The 9,751-nt window shown below is 42.4% G+C and overlaps 1 long non-coding RNA gene across 1 annotated transcript; it reads left to right on the top strand.

The window, feature by feature from the left end:
• The first annotated feature begins 128 nt into the window (after positions 1-128).
• Positions 129-8,778, top strand: LOC135313976 (uncharacterized). Its single transcript, XR_010373500.1, has 3 exons — positions 129-917; positions 1,009-1,080; positions 8,166-8,778. It is a non-coding gene; the product is annotated as an uncharacterized LOC135313976 (long non-coding RNA).
• Positions 8,779-9,751: the final 973 nt, after the last annotated feature.

The following is a 9,751-nucleotide window of genomic DNA, read 5'->3' as shown; positions in this document are numbered from 1 at the left end:
ATCTTGCTCTTTATTGTTTTAGTGAGTTTATTAACAGTAGGTTGATAAGATAAGTGTTCATCATAAACCAAGGCTAGATGTCAGCCTCCTCATGACTTTCTCTCCCTGCCCTTCCTCATAACAAATTGTATTGGGTCTGGCTGAGGTGGAGTTAATTTTCTCCACAGCAGCCTTCATAGTGATGTGGTTTGTATTGGTAGCTAGAAAGGTGTTCATAACACACCAGTGTTGTGGCTACTGCTGAGCAGCACTCCACAGCATCAAGGCTGTCTTTCCACCATTCCCCCCTCACCAGTAGGCTGGGTGTGGGCAAGATCTTGGGAGAGGACACAGCCAGGACAGCTGACCCCAACTGACCAAAGGGATATTCCATACCATATGACATCTGCTCAGCAACAGAAGCTAAGAGAAAGGAGGAGAAGGGAGGTGGCATTCAAGGGAGCATATCAAGCTGGAAATAGCTCATGTGGTAGCTCTTGGGCCTGACCAGACAGGACCTGCTGTGCAAAATGTACTCTACACTCCAGCTGGGGAACACGGTCTCACCTGGAGCCTCTGGCAGAAAACATCAGGAGAAACCCAAGGCTGATCATCATGGTTTTGGAGCTGGGAGGATCGAGGATCAGAAGCCCACTACCCCCCAACTGAAAAAGAGATACTAGTAGCATATAAGGGGGCTTGAGCTGCTTCAGAAGTCATTGGTACAGAAGCATATTTCCTCTTGGCACTGCGATTGCTGGTGCTACACTGGCTGTTGAGAGGAAACATCACCTTTACAAATCATGCAATCAACGCTACATGGAGTAAGTGGGTAGCACTGATTGTGCAATGAGCTCAACAGGGGAACCCAACCACCAGGAATCCTGGAAGAGATGGACTGGCCAGAAGGCAGAGATTTTGGAGCAATGCCTGAGGAGGTGGGTTATGTCCAAGAGACACCACCATATAATGAGTTATCAGATGAAATACATTATGCTTTATTTACTTATGGATCCTGTCATATGATAGGAAACCATTGAAAGTGGAAAGCTGCTGCTTGGAGTCCCACACGACATATCATTGAAGCCACTGAAGGAGAAGGTGAGTCAAATGAATTTTGAGAAGTGAAAACCATCCAAGAAGCTCTAGAGATTGCTGAACAAGAAAAGTGGCCAGTGCTCTGTCTCTGTACTGGCTCCTGGATGGTGGTTAATGCCATAAGGGGGTGGCTGCAGCAGCACAAGCATAAACCCATCTGGGCTGCTGCATTGTGGCAGGACATCGCTGCCTGGGTAGAAAACATGGCTCTAAAGGTATGTCATGTAGATGCTTATGTGCCCAAAAGCCTTGCCACTGAAGAACATTGAAACAATGAACAGGTAGACAAGGCTGTCAAAACTGAAGTAGCTCAGGTGGACCTGGGAGTGTAAGGGTGAGCTCTCTGTAGCTCGATGGGCCCATGAGACATTGGGACATCAGGACATCTAGGGAGGGATGCAACATATAGATGGGCTCGTGATTGAGGGGTGAACGTGATCATGGAGGCCGTCCCACAAGCTACTTATGAATATGAAATGTGTGGTGCAATCAAGCGAGCCACAGAAGTAAACTCTCCCTAGAATACAAGATGGTGGCAGGGTTTTCAATATAGTGAGGCCTGGCAAATTGACTATATTGGACCACTGCCGTGAACATGACAAGGCAAGTGCTACATACTCACCATGGCAGAAGCAACTACTGGTTGGGTAGAGACATACCCTGTAAACCATGCCACTGCCCAAAATACCATCTTAGGCCTTGAAAGGCAAATTTTGTGGCCACATGGTACTCCAGAAAGAACTGACCCAGATAATGGGACTCATTTCCAAAATAACCTCATAAACTCCTGGGCAAAGGAATATGACATTTAGCGGGTGTATCACATCCCCTATCATCCACAAGCCTCTGGAAAGATTGAGAGATATAATGGGCAGTTAAAGACTATAATGATAGCATTGGGCAATGGGGCATGGAAGTGCTGGGATACAAATTTAGCAGAAGCCACTTGGCTGGTTAACACCAGAGGATCTGCTAACCATCCTGGTCCTGCCCAAACAAAACCCCTACATAATGTGGGAGAAGATAGTGCACACAGGGAATTGGCTGGGGAAGGAGGTGTGGATTGCTCCTGCCAAGGGAAAAGGCAAACCCATTTGTGGGACTGAATTCGCTCAATGACCTGGGTGTACTCGGTGGGTAATGCAGAAGGATGAGGGGACCCAGTGTGTGCTTCAAGGAGATTTAACCTTGGGGGGAAAAATAATCTGTGGTGTGAGTTGTATGTTGTAGGAAGTAATGTAGCAGGAATGACCTGAACTAAGAGTGAGTTTCACAAAGAACTGGATGAGTGCAACAATGACCCAAACCAAGCCGATGGTGTGTAACACTCAATTATACTGCTTCTTCTGTCCTAAGCACCCTTCTTGACAGATGGGCCCCAAGTCATAGTCTGTTCTTATGAACATCTGGAAGAGTGGAGGAAGTCCATGGAATGGGAGAGTAATATCTATCTGTCAAAGGACAAGGGATACTAGTTAATGAGAATATATAAATATGTTGAGTATAAAGACGGTTTAAGTATGCAGTTTAAGTTGTAAGTGTTGCTAAGAAGGGATTTCAGAAATGAGAATTAAACACAATGGGATGGTTAGAGTATATATATGTATTAAATTCTGTGGGACCTGAGCATGATGCAAATGGTATGGAATAAGGGGTGGAGACTGTACTGGGTCTGGCTGAGGTGGAGTTAATTTTCTCCACAGCAGCCTTCATAGTGATGTGGTTTGTATTGGTAGCTAGAAAGGTGTTCATAACACACCAGTGTTGTGGCTACTGCTGAGCAGCACTCCACAGCATCAAGGCTGTCTTTCCACCATTCCCCCCTCACCAGTAGGCTGGGTGTGGGCAAGATCTTGGGAGAGGACACAGCCAGGACAGCTGACCCCAACTGACCAAAGGGATATTCCATACCATATGATGTCTGCTCAGCAACAGAAGCTAAGAGAAAGGAGGAGAAGGGGGGCAAGGTGGCAGGTGAGGACATTGGTTATTATGACATTTGGCTTCCAGAGCAACCGCTACATATACTGAAGCCCTACTTCCCGGGAAGTGGCTGGACATTGCCTGCTGGTGGGAAGTAGAAAATAAAGCATTTGTTTTCCTTTGCTTCTGCACACAACCTTTGGTTTTGCTTTATTAAACTGCCTTTATCTTGACCCAAAAGGGGTTTTTTAATGATATTTTCACCCCTCCCTGTCCTGCTGAGGAAGGAATGATATAGCAGCTTGGTTGGCACCTGGTGTCTGGCCAAGGTCAACCCACCACTGTCCTTCTTGGCTCCCAGTGTGGGGCTTGAGACAACGGCAGTTTTGTATTAAGCGTGCTATAGCTATAGTAGTTCTTAAGCGGCAAGCTCCTGTGTGGGTCACAGAGGTTGTTGGCTGCACTGCTTATCTGTATATTTTGCTGAGCTTGGGAACATGTTAATACAAATAATGGCTATATGCTTTGCCCTGGTGCTGATGGCCTTACTGTGCTGAGGGAGCTATCTTGTGGAGGGGATGAGGGAATACATCTCCCTCTTCCTACCTGGGATTGATGTGGATGGTTTTATTATGCAGGTTCCCAAGGTCCTTGTTCACCTTTACATGTGTTGTTTAATACTACTAATTAACACTCCTAGCATACTATGGGGCTTTTGGAATCTGGTGTCATTCTGGTGTAAGAGAAGACAACTTTTGGGTGAGGCAATACTGAGGCAGCCAGTCCCAGAGTGGTAGGGTGTGTGGAAGGATTTACACAGGTTCTTAGTGCTGTTATCACCTCCCATAACCTGTAACTTTACACCTGGACAGGCGAGCATCCCTGGCAAACTGATGTGCCACCTGATAGAAGGTTGCCTTGCCTAACTCAGTGAATACCAGCAGCTTCTAGCACTGTACTGGGGCCTGGCCTCTGCCTATCAAACCACAGTTCAGTATTCTCAGAGGGCAGTGTTTGAAGCAGGGACTCAAACAACAACAACTACTGAAATTGCCCCGGTAGTGAAAAAGAAACAGTGGACAAGGAAAGCAATGGGTCTATATCATTGATTAGTAGAATCACAGACTCATAGAATCATTAAGGTTTGAAAAGACCTCTAAGATCATCAAGCCCATCCATCAAAAATAAGGGAGGAGGAAGAAAAGGAAAGTTTTGATCAAGAATCCAGTCTCCTTCAACAAAGAAATTAGAGGAAGGAGTAAGAGAATTCAGACAGAAAGCCGAAACTACCTGATCCCTGACCTCATCAGAACTTCAGGACATGGAAAGATTACAGCTGCCAGCCAGGTGAGACGATTGCTGCCTGGCTGCTCTGATGCTGGGATAACCGGGCCAACAGTCAGTAATTGGAGGGTAAGGAAGCCCAATGGTTGGGATCCCTTGCTAGAAACAAGGGAATTGAGAGAGGAATTGGAAAAGAGGCAGCAATCTGCAGTCTCTGGAGGTGGCTTCTCTCAAGTGTGAGGGTGAGAGATCCATTCAAGGACGATCTTGTGAACTCCCCAGGAAAATGGACTACTGCAGATGAAGGCATCTAGTACCTGAGAGAATTAGCAGTGCTGGAAATCATCTACAGTGGTCCAGACAATGATGAGGTCTCCAAAGATCCAGAGGATGTCCTGTGCACACAGGCCATGTGGAGGAAGATGATTCAAAGTGCCCCAGCATCATATTGTAACAGCTTGGCAGTATACATATTGCCTGGATATGGACACACCAACTGTGGAGGGAATGTCTTCTTGGCTCCAAAAATTTGAATAAAATCTCTGTAGCTCCTCATCCCAATAGGCCAGTGCCTTGGCTGTCAGGGGTGTCCCAAGAAATCAGTCCTCTCCTGCCCCAGTCCATGCATTATTACAACGTTTGTCTTCCAGAGCAACCGCTACATATACTGAAGCCCTACTTCCCGGGAATGACTGGACATCACCTGCTGATGGGAAGTAGAAAATAAAGCGTTTGTTTTCCTTTGCTTCTGCACATGACCTTTGGTTTTGCTTTATGAAACTGCCTTTATCTTGACCCAAGAGGGTTTTTTAAATGTTATTTTCATCCCTCCCTGTCCTGCAGAGGAAGGGAGTGGTATAGCAGCTTGGTGAGCACCTGGTGTCCAGCCAAGGTCAACCCAACACACAAGTTTATGTAATTAAAGCAGGTTTTAGACAACTAGATAAACAAAAATCTCAGGAGCTCTCCCAGTCACTGTTGGCTTCAGTAGGAAATGAAAACTCTTAATATACATAGAAAATATATTCAAAACCCACTATGATATTAAACATGATTTACTGCATAAAACATATGCAAGATTATTTCACTTAATTAAAAATTCTTCATCTCCATCTGTGGAGATATTAAAAACTTGACAGGACCCTGAGCAACCTGACCTAGTTCTGAACTTTGCTCTGCTTTGAGCAAAAGGTTGGACTACATGATCTGTAGAAGTCCCTTCCAGCCCTAGTCTTTCTATTGATTCTATCTGTCTAGAATTTGAAATACATGAGAAGACCTGGGTTTTTTTTTCTCTCTTGCCTGGCAGGGAGTGTACGATAGTTCATTTTATCTTCTCATGCAGAAACACGATAAGGTTATCCATGTACATCATATAAAGCTTTGAGGAAGGTTAAGAGTTTTGGAGACAGAAGTAAAAAATAAATAAATCCTTTTGCTTGAATTTTTGTTTTCAGTAAAAGAAAACTTTGTACAGTCCTTGTAATACAACAGAATAGCATCAAATAAAGAAGAGGAAAGGGTAGGAAAGAGGCTTGTACACTCTGTGGGTGAAGATCAAAAGGAGAAAGAACACTGTTTCATGCTCAGCATCTTACATGAAGCAGAAAGTTGGAAGAGGAGCAGATGAAGGAGTCTTTGAACTACCATCAGAACCATACAAATGCCAGGTAATAAGGGAGATTTTTACTATCCTTATAACTTTTTGATTATAAGGATCCCATGTGTCAGGGAACAGACAAACCAAGTGATCAGATTGCCAGTGTTGCAGACAAACTTTTGGTTTCAAGAAGGTAGGACTTTGGTTTTACTAGGAAAGCAGTATTTCAAATCTAACTGACAAGGAATTGATTGAAAACCCAAAGGTGGGAAACAATTTGGGGATGAAAGTAATAATGAAATAATAACCTTTGCTACTGCACAGAAAGAACTGGGAAAACAGCTTTGACACAATCTAGGGAGCTGAGACTGAGACCTCTGGAGGAGATAATGTAAGGGATAAAGAACTTTAAACGAACTGGTAGCTTTTGAAATGGGCTATTCTAAATATACAGTGACAAACTTGGTTTAAAGAGTTCAGAGACAGCAAGAGGAGAGGGACACTATGGTGCCTCCATAAGGAAAGCTTCAAATATCCAAAAATGAAAAAGGAATTTTATGAGATCTGTAAAAATTGGCCTGTGTCTGAGGACTGCTATAAAGAAATAACAAAAATACAGACAAATACATTCAGGAAGATTGTGATGTGAAATGAATTTCAGTTGGAGATGCCAAAGAAAATTTCTGTAAAAATGTCAGAAGTAAGAAGAAAATGGGAAAGCAGAGGGATTTAGTAAACAGAAGAGAAGACAAACCTCAAGCAGTGCTGGAGTATTCAACACTTTCTTTGCTTGAGGCTTCACAAAGGTAAATGGCGGTCAACTCTCTAGTGAAATTAATTTTAGCATGGAAAATGGAATGAACTATGGGCATGGTGCTGGTGGGAGTGCTGAGTATTTAGATTTAATATATGTATTCAAGTCAACAGTTCCAGACGAAATTCACCCATAATTCATGGGTGAGAATTGATGCAGTAATCTGAGAACTATTTTAGAATATATTTGAATATATTCTGATATGCCATATATTTGAAAAACTGTGGAGGATTACAAGTTCCTAGAAAACTGATCAGGCATAAATGGAAATGAAATATGGCTAATATGTCGCATGAACTCAATCTAATTTTCTTCTTTTATAGGGCAACTACCTTAGTGATGGAAGATATAAAACATATGCATTTTATTTGGTTTTTAATATCCTTTTTAGATGAACTAAGGAAAATTCATAAGTGAGCACAGAAGAAATGCTCTAGGGGAAGTTATATTTGGGTGCACAACTGGTAAAAAAGTTGTTGAAGAGCACTTAACAAATGTTTCACACTCATACTTAGATGACATTTCAAATGGGGTCCATAAAGGATGTATTCTGATTAATTTTCTAGCCCATATTTTCATTAGTGGTTTGAATCATAAGCTAGCAATAGACAAGACCAAGATAATAACCTCTAGCTGATATTAGACCATAAAGGCTGTTTTTTCAGCATTCTCAGACCATCATGGCTATAGCAAAATGCTGCGTGGAGTTAGGCACACAGGTTTCAGAACAAAAGAGAAAAGGGAAAGAGACTTCCCATACTAATCCAAGTAAATTCTTGCTGAAGAGGCTGTAGAAATTGGCCTGCAGAATTAGCACTTAAATTCTCAAGCCTGCCTGCAGGGCCCTGGTCTGAGACCTCTGGCCAGCCACCAGAGATACCCAGGGCAAAGGTAGGAGTTAAAAGGAAGAGGTTTCCTTCCAAACTTATGCTGAGATGTTTTTGGAGCAGACAAGCTTTTACAGGTAACCTGAGAGCGATCAACAGACAGATGCTCAACTAGATAATGAATTTGTAGTGGAGTAAGTTAGTGGAGGAAGACTGAAGGCTTTCTGAGAGACCACAGAATTTGGCATAAAATTTTCCTTATAGGCAGGACCCAGGAACAAACAAGGGTATGGAAACTGCTTCCAAGGACTTTAAACATAGAGCTGTGTCTGTGAAGAGGAAAGGGTTTCTAACATGATTTGAGGCATTACTGAATCATTAGGGGAAAAAAACCTTATAAATACAGTTTGAAAAATAAGTATGTGTTTGCAACAACAACAACAAAAATAGAAAAGATGTGAACTTTGTAGCAAGAAAGAATAATTCTTGTTATACCAGCCACTGTTAGCTGATTTGGGTCAGTAGTGATCCCTCACTCCCCAGCCTTCTTGGAATACTTTATTTATTTTTGTTATGTCTTGAGTCAACTTCTGTGTGTTTTCTCAGTAGCTGAATTGAGTTTTGTGGTTCATCTTTCCAGACTTCAGGCAAGCCTGTGGGGATAATCCTTTTATGCTGAAGCTTTGTCCAGACAGCTGCATTTGCAACCTGGCTGAGGACTACTGTTTCTATTTCGTATTTGAAGAAGGGCTTGTGTGCTCAGAAACTCATCATTGTGCAGGGCAACACAGCAGAGGAAGTGCTTGAGAAAGAGGAAGAAAATTTCAGATTCTTCCAAAAGCTGCTATAAAACAAAGCAGGATCAAAGGACTTGCATGAGAGATCCAGTTATGGGGAATAAAATCACAAGATGGGCATCGTTACATCCCAATAGATATGATCAATAAGATAACAGTTAAGTTCCCACCAGTCAGCAAAAAAGAAACCCAAACTTTCCCAGGCATTCTGGAGGATGCATATTCCAGGTTACAGTCAGTTTGTGAGTCTTCTCTGTTGAGTGACCCAAAAGAACTCTTTTGACTGAGGCCCACTCTGCCCTCCCAGTGAGTAGGTTGGCAGTGTGCAGGAAGTTGGGAGGGGACACAACAAAGGGTGTTGACTCAAACTGACCAAAGAGAAATTTCATGCGATATAAAATCATGCTCAGCAATAAAAATAGAGAGGGAGAGGTGTTTTGGGGTGGGTGGCATTGCTCAGAGGCTGGCTAGGCATTGGTCTACTTGTGGGAGGTGGTCAGTGATTGTCTTTGAGTCAATTGTTTTATTTTGGCATTTTTTCTGCTTTCCTTCTCTTATTAAACTCTCTCGATCCACAGGTTTTCTCACTTTTGCTCTTCCTATTGTCTCCCCATCTCACTGGGGACAGAATAGGTAAATAGGAGGGTGGTGCTTAGTTGCTGAACCGGGTCAACACACCACACCTTATTAATGGCCTTGCAAATTACGTTACCAATCTTTACCTCACCATGCATTTTATCTTTTGACCATCACAGATACAATGGTAATACTACCATACAAAACTAAGAGGAACACATCAGTTAAGCAATATTTCCTGGGAATTTCAAAAGCATGCACAATTTTAGTACACTCTTCAGCAGGGCACAATCATTGGAAAAGTGGAGAAAATAAATCAGCATTTCCTTGTCAAAGGTTGATCATATGGGATCAGCAGGATACCTCTACAGAATTAGATAAGCAAAGTTACAAAGCAGCACATCTAATCTAGCAGCAAAGTATTTGTCATACCAATATATGACTATTTACTGTAACAGAAAGGCTATATCACTACAAGAGCAGTAAGATGGTTAAGGTACTGCCCAAACGGAAGACATAAACAGAAGAATGATCAGGGCAAAGGTATGTTATATAAGCAGCTTCTCAAATATATTCAAGGGATTTATACATTTACAAAATTTTATTAATGATTCTCAAGATGATACTTGTTGATAATAAAATTGAGAGGCATTATCAACAATTATCTTTTTATATAAGAAGGACTTGAGAGCTTGAATTCTGAAGTTGCCATGTTCTGAAACATGTAGCGGGCAGAGGAGAAAACTCCAGAAATGGCCTGAGTAAGCACTGTGGTGGGATTAACGTCTAATTTTACACATCCATATCTAAACTTTATGGTCACCATAAACTGTTTTCACAATCTATGGAGAGA

Source organism: Phalacrocorax carbo, chromosome 1 (genome assembly GCF_963921805.1).
Source record: "Phalacrocorax carbo chromosome 1, bPhaCar2.1, whole genome shotgun sequence".
Taxonomy (NCBI): Eukaryota; Metazoa; Chordata; class Aves; order Suliformes; family Phalacrocoracidae; genus Phalacrocorax; species Phalacrocorax carbo.
This window is presented reverse-complemented; position numbering and strand designations above follow the sequence as displayed.